Raw genomic sequence first — 8,239 nt, forward strand, 5'->3', positions numbered from 1 at the left:
ATTAGAGTGAGACTGTCTCATATTTCTTGTGGGCTCCCCAAAACATAAAATAGCACAACTAAAATAATCCTTTTTTTTTACTCCCCTTTCTGTACTTCCCTCATATCCCTTCTAGTTCTAATTTGGAATTTTCCTGAAGTTACAGTCTTCTGAGGGAAATTGCCCTGGGGCGATGAAGGTTGGGAGGAAAGAGGCGAGGAGGATCAGAGAATAGGAAACTCTGGCAACTTAGAGCTCCCTCATTACCCTGAAGAGTTCTGAAATGGCCTGTCTTTGTAAAAATTTATGGAATTTATCCCAAAAAGAAAGTTGGATCCTGTAGAATTTTCTTCTTTTCTGATTAAAGGAATATTAGATCCTGGCTCTTAAAATTTGCTAAGTTTCTTTTTGGTGGTGGGCGGCAATTCAAGATGGCTAAATTCCCAAGCTTTCTGGATCTATGTGAAAGTGTTCAGCCTCTACCCAAGCCTTTTTCTTTGCCAAGTGGTACAATAAAACTTGTGAGAACAGGTTTTCCTTGTGAGGTAGCTAATGCATCTGCATCTAATTCTGGTAGAAAACCAAAGTTAAAAAAGGATTTGGAGAAGCTTTACAGAGTGTCATAAGGGGGTTGATATAAATTTGGTTTTAGGAGTTTAATAATTGTTTAATAATAAGGGAAGATTTTGTTTTTGTTTGACCTTTACCCAAGCATGTTTTCCCAAGCACAGTACTGATAATCAGCTAGAACCCAGCCTAACCAGCCAGGACCCAGGTAAGCCACTTTTACTTGAATGAATTATAAGACTTTTATCAATTAAACATGATCAGCATATGGTGTAGCTGTAGCAGGTCTTTCTCAACAATGAAACTCCACAGTAATAGAGCTGGCTTAGAATTGTGTAAGTATGAGAGAGTTCAAAGACTTTTTACATGAGTTATAACTTTTTTTTGAGTTATCACTTTTATTTCTAGGAGAGAATTGCTCCATCTGTCCCATAAATTCCTTGATTCCAATATTTCAGTAAAAAAAATTATATTTTCCATGCTTTCTCTTTAATAAGATATAAAATGAAAGGGGAAATGTGTCCTTGGCTTTCCTTCAGAAATGAAGAGGGGACACAACTAACTGTTGCTCTCTGTAAGGGGCTGAGGTCTCAGCTAACTGGCCCCTGGTGGTGTCACTACAATCAGTTTTATCTTTGCTAACCCCTCCACTTAGACCCAAGGGAGCAGTCATGGGGACTATCAGTCACCTAGAAGGTGGACTCCCCCTACCTTTTGCTGCTGTGAGAAGCTCAGAGATGTTCACTACACACTTGGTGGAGAATCCAAGCAGGTCTCAAGATCACCAACTGTCCAGCTAGTGTGGCTCAGAGGTTGGGCATTGATCTATAAACCAGGAGGTCATGGTTCAATTCCTGGTCATGGCACATACTCAGGTTGTGGGCTCAGGGGTGTGCAGGAGGCAGCTGATCAATGATTCTCTCTCACCATTGATGTTTCTATCTCTCTCTCCCATTCCCTTTCTCTCTGAAATCAATAAAAAATATTTTTTTTAAAGATCACCAACCAATATAGATTTATAAAATGCTGTACTGGATATCCGTTGAATGTTAAAACAATACTTTGGGGCAGATATTATTACTTGTCATTTCATAGATATAAAATCAGAATTTTAGTGTGATTAAGTAACTCACACAGGCAGAACTTGAATTGAACCCATGTCTTTTGACTCATTGACAATTTACCACATCCTTGTTATTCAAGGCATGTTCTGCAGACCAGCAGTATCAGCATCACCTGTGATATTGTTAGAAATGCAGAATCTCAGGCACTCTCAGACAGACTGAATCTGCATTTTATCCAGATCCCAAGTAGATTGCATAAGACTTGAAGCGGGAGAAATGCTGATCTCTAGCCAACGGGAAGTTCAGCTGAGACCCCACATGCAGAGATGGACATGTCCCTAGGAGAAACATTATGTCAAGTTTACTCCAATTTTGTGTTATTCATCTGCAGTTAATATCCAAATTTAAATCTCTTCAGTTCTTCCAACTCTAAAGAAACAGACTCCCAACATCCATGGGCCAGACAGACCTCTGCTCAGTACCTCTTGGGGGGTGATCATTATTTTCATGTGAAACTTTTTGAAGTTTCCTAATGAAAATGGAATCATCATTCCCATTATGTTGTGAGTCTTAGCTGATGAGGCTTGTGAAAAAGCCTATTTAGCTTGGACACTACTGTATGTACTCATAGGTAAGCAATATTGATTTTTGCTTGAACAAAAGATAACTGGTAATTATAGGGAATGGGAATGGGTTGGGGAAGAGTGTGCCGAGCCAGCTCAGCCAAAGGTTCGAAAGCCTGAGTGAGGGCGGTGAAAGGACGAAAAAATGACAGACAAAGAGAATAAGCTAGGTGAATCTCCCTGTGCCTGGCTGAGGCCACAGAAAGAGATCCAGAGGCAAGCTGAGCCTTTATTTTATAGCCAGAGATAAACAAGGTAGTGGTCACCATAGTTACAATGTTCTTGTGAGTTTCACTTGTTTTGACAGCACTTGCCACATCTCTCTCAGCCCATTAGCTTCCCAGATAAGATTTAGGGAGAGTCATAACGTCCAGCCTAATTATGCTAAAAGGTCTGTGCCCTCTAAGCTGGGTCTTGTTTGTGGCTTTGCCAACAGGTCAGTCGGAGGCTTAACCCTATAGCCGCGCCCTACAGAGGAGAAAACTATAAAGACCCCCAGAATAATATGGAGGAAATCTTCTTCTTATTTCAATACCCTACCCGCTAAGCCACTCCGACAAGGAGGAGTGAATAGGCCTCTCAGAGCTTGTCTTTAAGATGCCATTATTCAAATTCTGGATTCTTTTCACCTTCCATCCTTCCCAATTTCCCATAAGAGTGGTCAGGAAACCAAATTACAGGATTTCAAAGACTGGGAAAGTCTAGTAATCCAAGATGCACCTCATCCCCCTCCCAGCATCTGCCCTTCAATGCCAACAATTTCATTAATTAGTTATTCTGTTCAACGGATGCTCATTCATGTTCTAGAAACCTGAGGCAGTTGATTAAGAGTCACAGGTCCTACTGCAAATAAATGATACCTTTGGAAAAAGATTATATCCCCCAAACTTAACCTGTTTGGTTCTAACATTGAGACTCAGAAATCCAGACTCTTCTTGAGAAAATGATTTGTTTCCGTCTCCCATCTTGAATCCCCTGGGTCTAAATGAAACTTAACCTTATACACAGATGCAATTCCTCTCTTTTTCCTTGGCTAAACATCTGGGATTTATGGCATGATTTAGGCCACTTATATAACCCTATTGTTAGACAAGTGTGTGATAATTTTAGTGTCATCTTTCTCATCTTTATTTGATTTGATGAATTGTATGAGTTTAAGTCCCACATACATTATTTCACTTTTCTGTTCGAGAACAAATATAATACCTTTAACCACAGTCTGACTCTAGTCCAACTTGGCCTGTAAGAATCCAAATCAAAAGTGTCTGTTACACTGTTCAAAACTCATTGCACCCCTTGGATTTTCCATTATGAGTCTCTAAATGTTCCAAATCTTCTATGTTAATCTAAAGATTAACTCTCTGGCTTTTAATTTCTAGTTCTGCTTCTGGGACCAGTGGCATCAGCATCTCCACAGTAATGATCATTTTGTTCCAGCAAACCTCTACTCTGAAAAGCATCTTTGTTTTGAAAAACATTTATTAAGGTAAGGAGTTTATTATGTAAGCAATGTGGAACAATTGGTGGTTTTAAAACAAGAGATATATGACTTGACCTGTATTTTAGAAAGCTCACTTTGAAACAGCGTGTAGAAAAGAGCAGAAGAGATGATTATGGAAACAGATTTCAACCTCAGAATGAATTATATCTCTCTCTCCCTATTCTAGCCATGAAATTTACTAGAAGTTATCAAGTCAGTAGTAAAGGTAAAGGATTAGATAAATGAGTGATGTGATCAAATTAAAACTGGAGAGTGGGGGGCACATTTATCAGATGGAGAAGACAGAATCTTGAGGATGTACTCATGCCTCTGATTCCCAATTGTCTGTCTTCTTGTCATAGCTTAATGTAGGATTAGTTTTGTTGGATCTGAACCTGGACAGAAAGAACCTTTTCAAGCATCTTATTACAATGAATTCTAGCAAAAAAAAAAAAAAAAAAAAAAAAAAAGCCAGGCACAATGTAAAACAGACTAGGGTCTTATTGGAGTGAGAAGCGATAATGTGATGTCTGTTGCTGGGGTCCAATCCCAGCAGGTCCAGGGGTCCCCAAAGGTGTGGACGGAGTCGGCGAAGAAGGAATGACACGGAGACAGCGTTCAGTTGATCAGCAGCCTAGCCAGGATCTCTAGCCAAATTCTGGTTAGGATCTCCAGCGAAGTTCTGGATCTTCATCTAAGTTCTGTGTCCTGTTGTCTTGTTACATCTGTATTTATACCAGTTAATTCCAATCCTATCAATCGTTATTCCAAAGGTTAGGGTGTTTCTTATCTCCATTCCAAGGTTACTCTATTGTTCTATTAAGCTACAAGGAAGTAACTGAAGGAGATTATCCTAAGTAAAGATTATGTAGTTTAAGCGTGATTGTTCCTAGTTAAAGTGATTAACTACCCCCCTGGCACTTAGTTAAGGGGTTTTATTCCCTCCCTAACTCCAGGGGAAAATCCTCACCTAGGGAAACAACCTTTCTCGGGGAGGTGGTCCTTTTTAAAACACATAGCGTGTTAAGAGGGGAAGCAAACATATGCCATATACGCCAGGTCCCTTGAAACATAAGCTGTGCAGATGTTTCTTCCTTGCAGTGACTGTGTCAAGCAGCAAGGATTACTGGCTCCCGGCAGTCTGTTGACATATATAAAATTTTATTTATTTTTCCTTTAAAAAACTCTTAATTATGTAAGCATCTTCTGGTAAGCTTTTTTTCAAGATAGGTAAATGTTCAATGTCTCCAGATATCTGGATAGGGCTTATATCTTACATAAATTGTGACAATGATGAAGTCTGGTCTCTTGCCCTCCATAACATAGTGTCTAACACAAGCTTTCTACTTGGATTCAATGATCACCTTTTGGGGATTACTTGACCAGGAGTAGCAAACACTTAGTAGGCATTCAGCAATTGTTGTTGAATGAATAATTGCATGATTGCAATAGACATGACAAATCAATTGGATATTCCAAGTCTCCCCATCTGCCCCCAGCTCCCACCTTTCACACACATACCTACCATTTGAGTTGCCTTCAAGAATCCAAGAGACTATAAACTGCTCTGATTCCAGGGCATTTTTCAGACCAAAAGCTGAATGTTTCCTAAATCAAAACCACACAGGCTGTGTTCATTCAGTCTACTGCTTTGGAACAGTTGCTTTTCATAGCAAGACACTTAGCAGTTGTAAGTAAGAAATAGGGCTCAAGTGGAAAATATTTATAAAGGGAACAAAAGCAAATGCTGTTGTGTTTGCCAATGACATCTTAGAGAACCAGCGGGTATTAAAAGAGGGAAAACAAAGAGGCCTCATATTATAACATGCCTTTCTTTCAAGCACACACATACAACCAAAATAAGGCAAGCCCCTTTCAGGGGAAACATTTCTGGCAGAAATAATTACTCTATACTTATTGCTGCTGGAGTTGTGGCCCAACAGGGGAATAGAAGGTACAAGGCAATGAAGTAGAACTGCTGGGGCGGGGGCGGGGACTAATGAGCATTGAGCAATTTACAAAGAGCTTGGGTTGTTCTACCTGGAAAGAGGCGTGCATATTTTAAAATATCACATTTAATTAATTAACACTTGAAGAGAGGAACCTAATGGCTCACACCAGTGATTCCAGGCAGTTTTTGTATGAAACAGATGAAAGGGAAAAAAACCTGATTAGGTACTGGACTTAAGTACAGTTTCCTTGGATTTCCTTTTTTCTCTTTATTGTATAATAACATGGATGAGAATTAGTTCTGACAGTTAATCAGAGTGAGTGGCTCTTTTTTTTCTTGAGTGGTTAGCAAGTACTATGCATTGTGCCAACACATTATAGGATATAGGAAGGGAAGAACCGATTACTTATTTCATGGCAGGCAGCACTGTACCTCCCTTCAGGTGAGTTAGAGGGATTCTGTGGTCCTGGGGCCTGTTTTGTGCTGCGGGAAGCCTCTCAGATGTCAGAATCCAGCTCTGCTAATATGATGACTTCTTCTCCTCCCTACTGGCCCTCATGTGCCTCCCTTCCCCCCAACCCCCAGTACCTCTCTAATGCCTCCCACTCACAGTTACTTTTGCTTTCATGGCACATTGGAAATCTGGGCTGTAAAGTTGGAGTGTGGAGCTAAATTTAGGCTGTTGAATAATAAAGCAGGAAATAGCTAGAGACAGAAAAACAAAATAAAATCCAATTCTCTAAGAGAATTGCTTGGGACCCAGGGGGTTGGCTCAGAACAGGAAAGTATTGGTGTATAATGGGCAGATGTGAGGTAAGGTCATCCCAGGTGAATAGGTATGTGCTTTCCTCCCCAAATGGTGTCCTTTACTTGGTTGAAGGGAGTTAGTTTGCCTCAGCAAGAATTTTGTTTTTCTAGTATGGAATGCAAGAGAATGGTCATTGCTAAAAGGCCTGTGATGGAATGGAATGGATGCAAAGATCTTTAAGACTCTCCATGTAAAGGCTATGCAAAGGGATATAATAATTGCCCCACCAATTAAAAATAATAGCACCATCCAAAGTGGCCAAAGGGATGGTATCTGGGCCAAACATAGCCCACGAGATTCTAAACTTGCCCTAGAGCTGGGTCTTATTTGAAATTCCAAGGAATATCCCTGAGACAGCTCCTGACATGTCCCTTTAGAGGGTAGAAAACTTGGGGGAAGGGTTTTGGATAATAGGGCAACATGACAAGCCACAACCTGAAGTGTGGCAGCTCCCACTTAGCTGAGAGTAGCCCTGTCCAAGCCAATGCACCGGGGCGCTGCTGGTGCCCTAGCAGACTCTTGGCTGGACTCCTGGAAAGTCTCCTTTTTAAGTTGTCCTTTGAGGGAAGAGTGGACACTCAGATTCTCCAGGCAAATTTTCCTCTGTTCTCTGGAGAGATATACCTCAATAAAGCTATTTAAATAAAATAGAAAGGAAAACTGGTTCTCCGCTTCATTGATACAAATCCACTGTGCTGCGTTCACACACCGCACCCCCACATTTTTCTTCTATGCGCTATTCCTGCACACTCCTGCCAGGTGGTTGATGCCGGTGTGGAGGGAGTGAGGCAACTCCCTCTCACCAAAAAAAAAAAAAAAAAAAAAAGAGTGCCTCTTGCCAGCTACCACTCCCACACTTTCTGGCAGTCATGACTATCAATTCATCAGTCAGGTATGCTGCCTGCTCACCTTTGATAGCATTCTCACAGTCTGCCAGCCTGAGAGATCCTCCAAACCAAGCTTTTTTTGTTCTTTTCTTTTTCAATCAACAAAATGAATTACCACCAACAAGCAAGCAAGACCTTAGCTCTTCGTTATCCTCAGTCACAATGACCATATTCAGGCAGAGGGTCATTCTGCAGAAACCACAGGTGAGGCCTAATCTTAAGAAAAATAGCTTGCAGGTAAGTGTCTGCTCGGCCTGATGATTACTTGGAGAAGTGGCTGTGTGGCCAGGTGAGAGGGCAATGGGGTGAGAGGGCAATGGGGTGAGAGGGCAGTGGGGTGAGAGGGCAATGAGGCTTCTGTGTCCTCATAACATGTCTGATCTCGACACAGAGGATCTCACTCAGCAGGGCTATGAGTCGGCATCTGAGGTTCATCACTGTGTGAAGGTGACAACAGTTACAGAGAGGGAGTGGGTGGGCAGGGGCATAGATTTGTGTAGCTTCTCAGAATTGGAACTTGGGTTTCTGAACATGGATCCTGTGTGTCAACAGACTGTCGCTAGTGTGAAATCAGATGAAGAGGTCTAATGTCGTTTATTGCTTTGGTCAGAGAAAAAGAGGGGATGATGGGAAGACTTCCTACCCACTTGGTAAAATGAGATCAGAGAGCAGAATGTCTTTTAACCACTTCTAGTTTCCTCCAACCTCACCACTACATGGGACATCTTGTTTTCTTTTGTTCTCAAGAAATAGCCAGCTGACGGTGGGTATTTAACATCCAGATTCCTATAGTGTAAATGGTGCTTCCTGGCCCTATTAGACACTGACTATGACAATTTGGCCCTAAACAACTTGCAGCGAGAAACTGCAGAGAAGGCAG

General features: G+C 41.3%; 1 protein-coding gene across 1 annotated transcript in view; it reads left to right on the forward strand.

Annotated features, from left to right (window-relative positions):
* The first annotated feature begins 7,380 nt into the window (after positions 1-7,380).
* ADTRP (androgen-dependent TFPI-regulating protein) overlaps positions 7,381-8,239 on the forward strand; it is an 85,188-nt gene continuing 84,329 nt past the window's right edge. Inside the window, exon 1 of the mRNA XM_015567809.1 lies at positions 7,381-7,563. The gene's annotated coding sequence lies outside the window, so the exon portion shown is untranslated. The remainder of the gene's footprint in view (positions 7,564-8,239) is intronic.

The sequence above is a fragment of the Myotis davidii genome, unplaced genomic scaffold, assembly GCF_000327345.1.
Source record: "Myotis davidii unplaced genomic scaffold, ASM32734v1 scaffold62, whole genome shotgun sequence".
NCBI lineage: Eukaryota > Metazoa > Chordata > Mammalia > Chiroptera > Vespertilionidae > Myotis > Myotis davidii.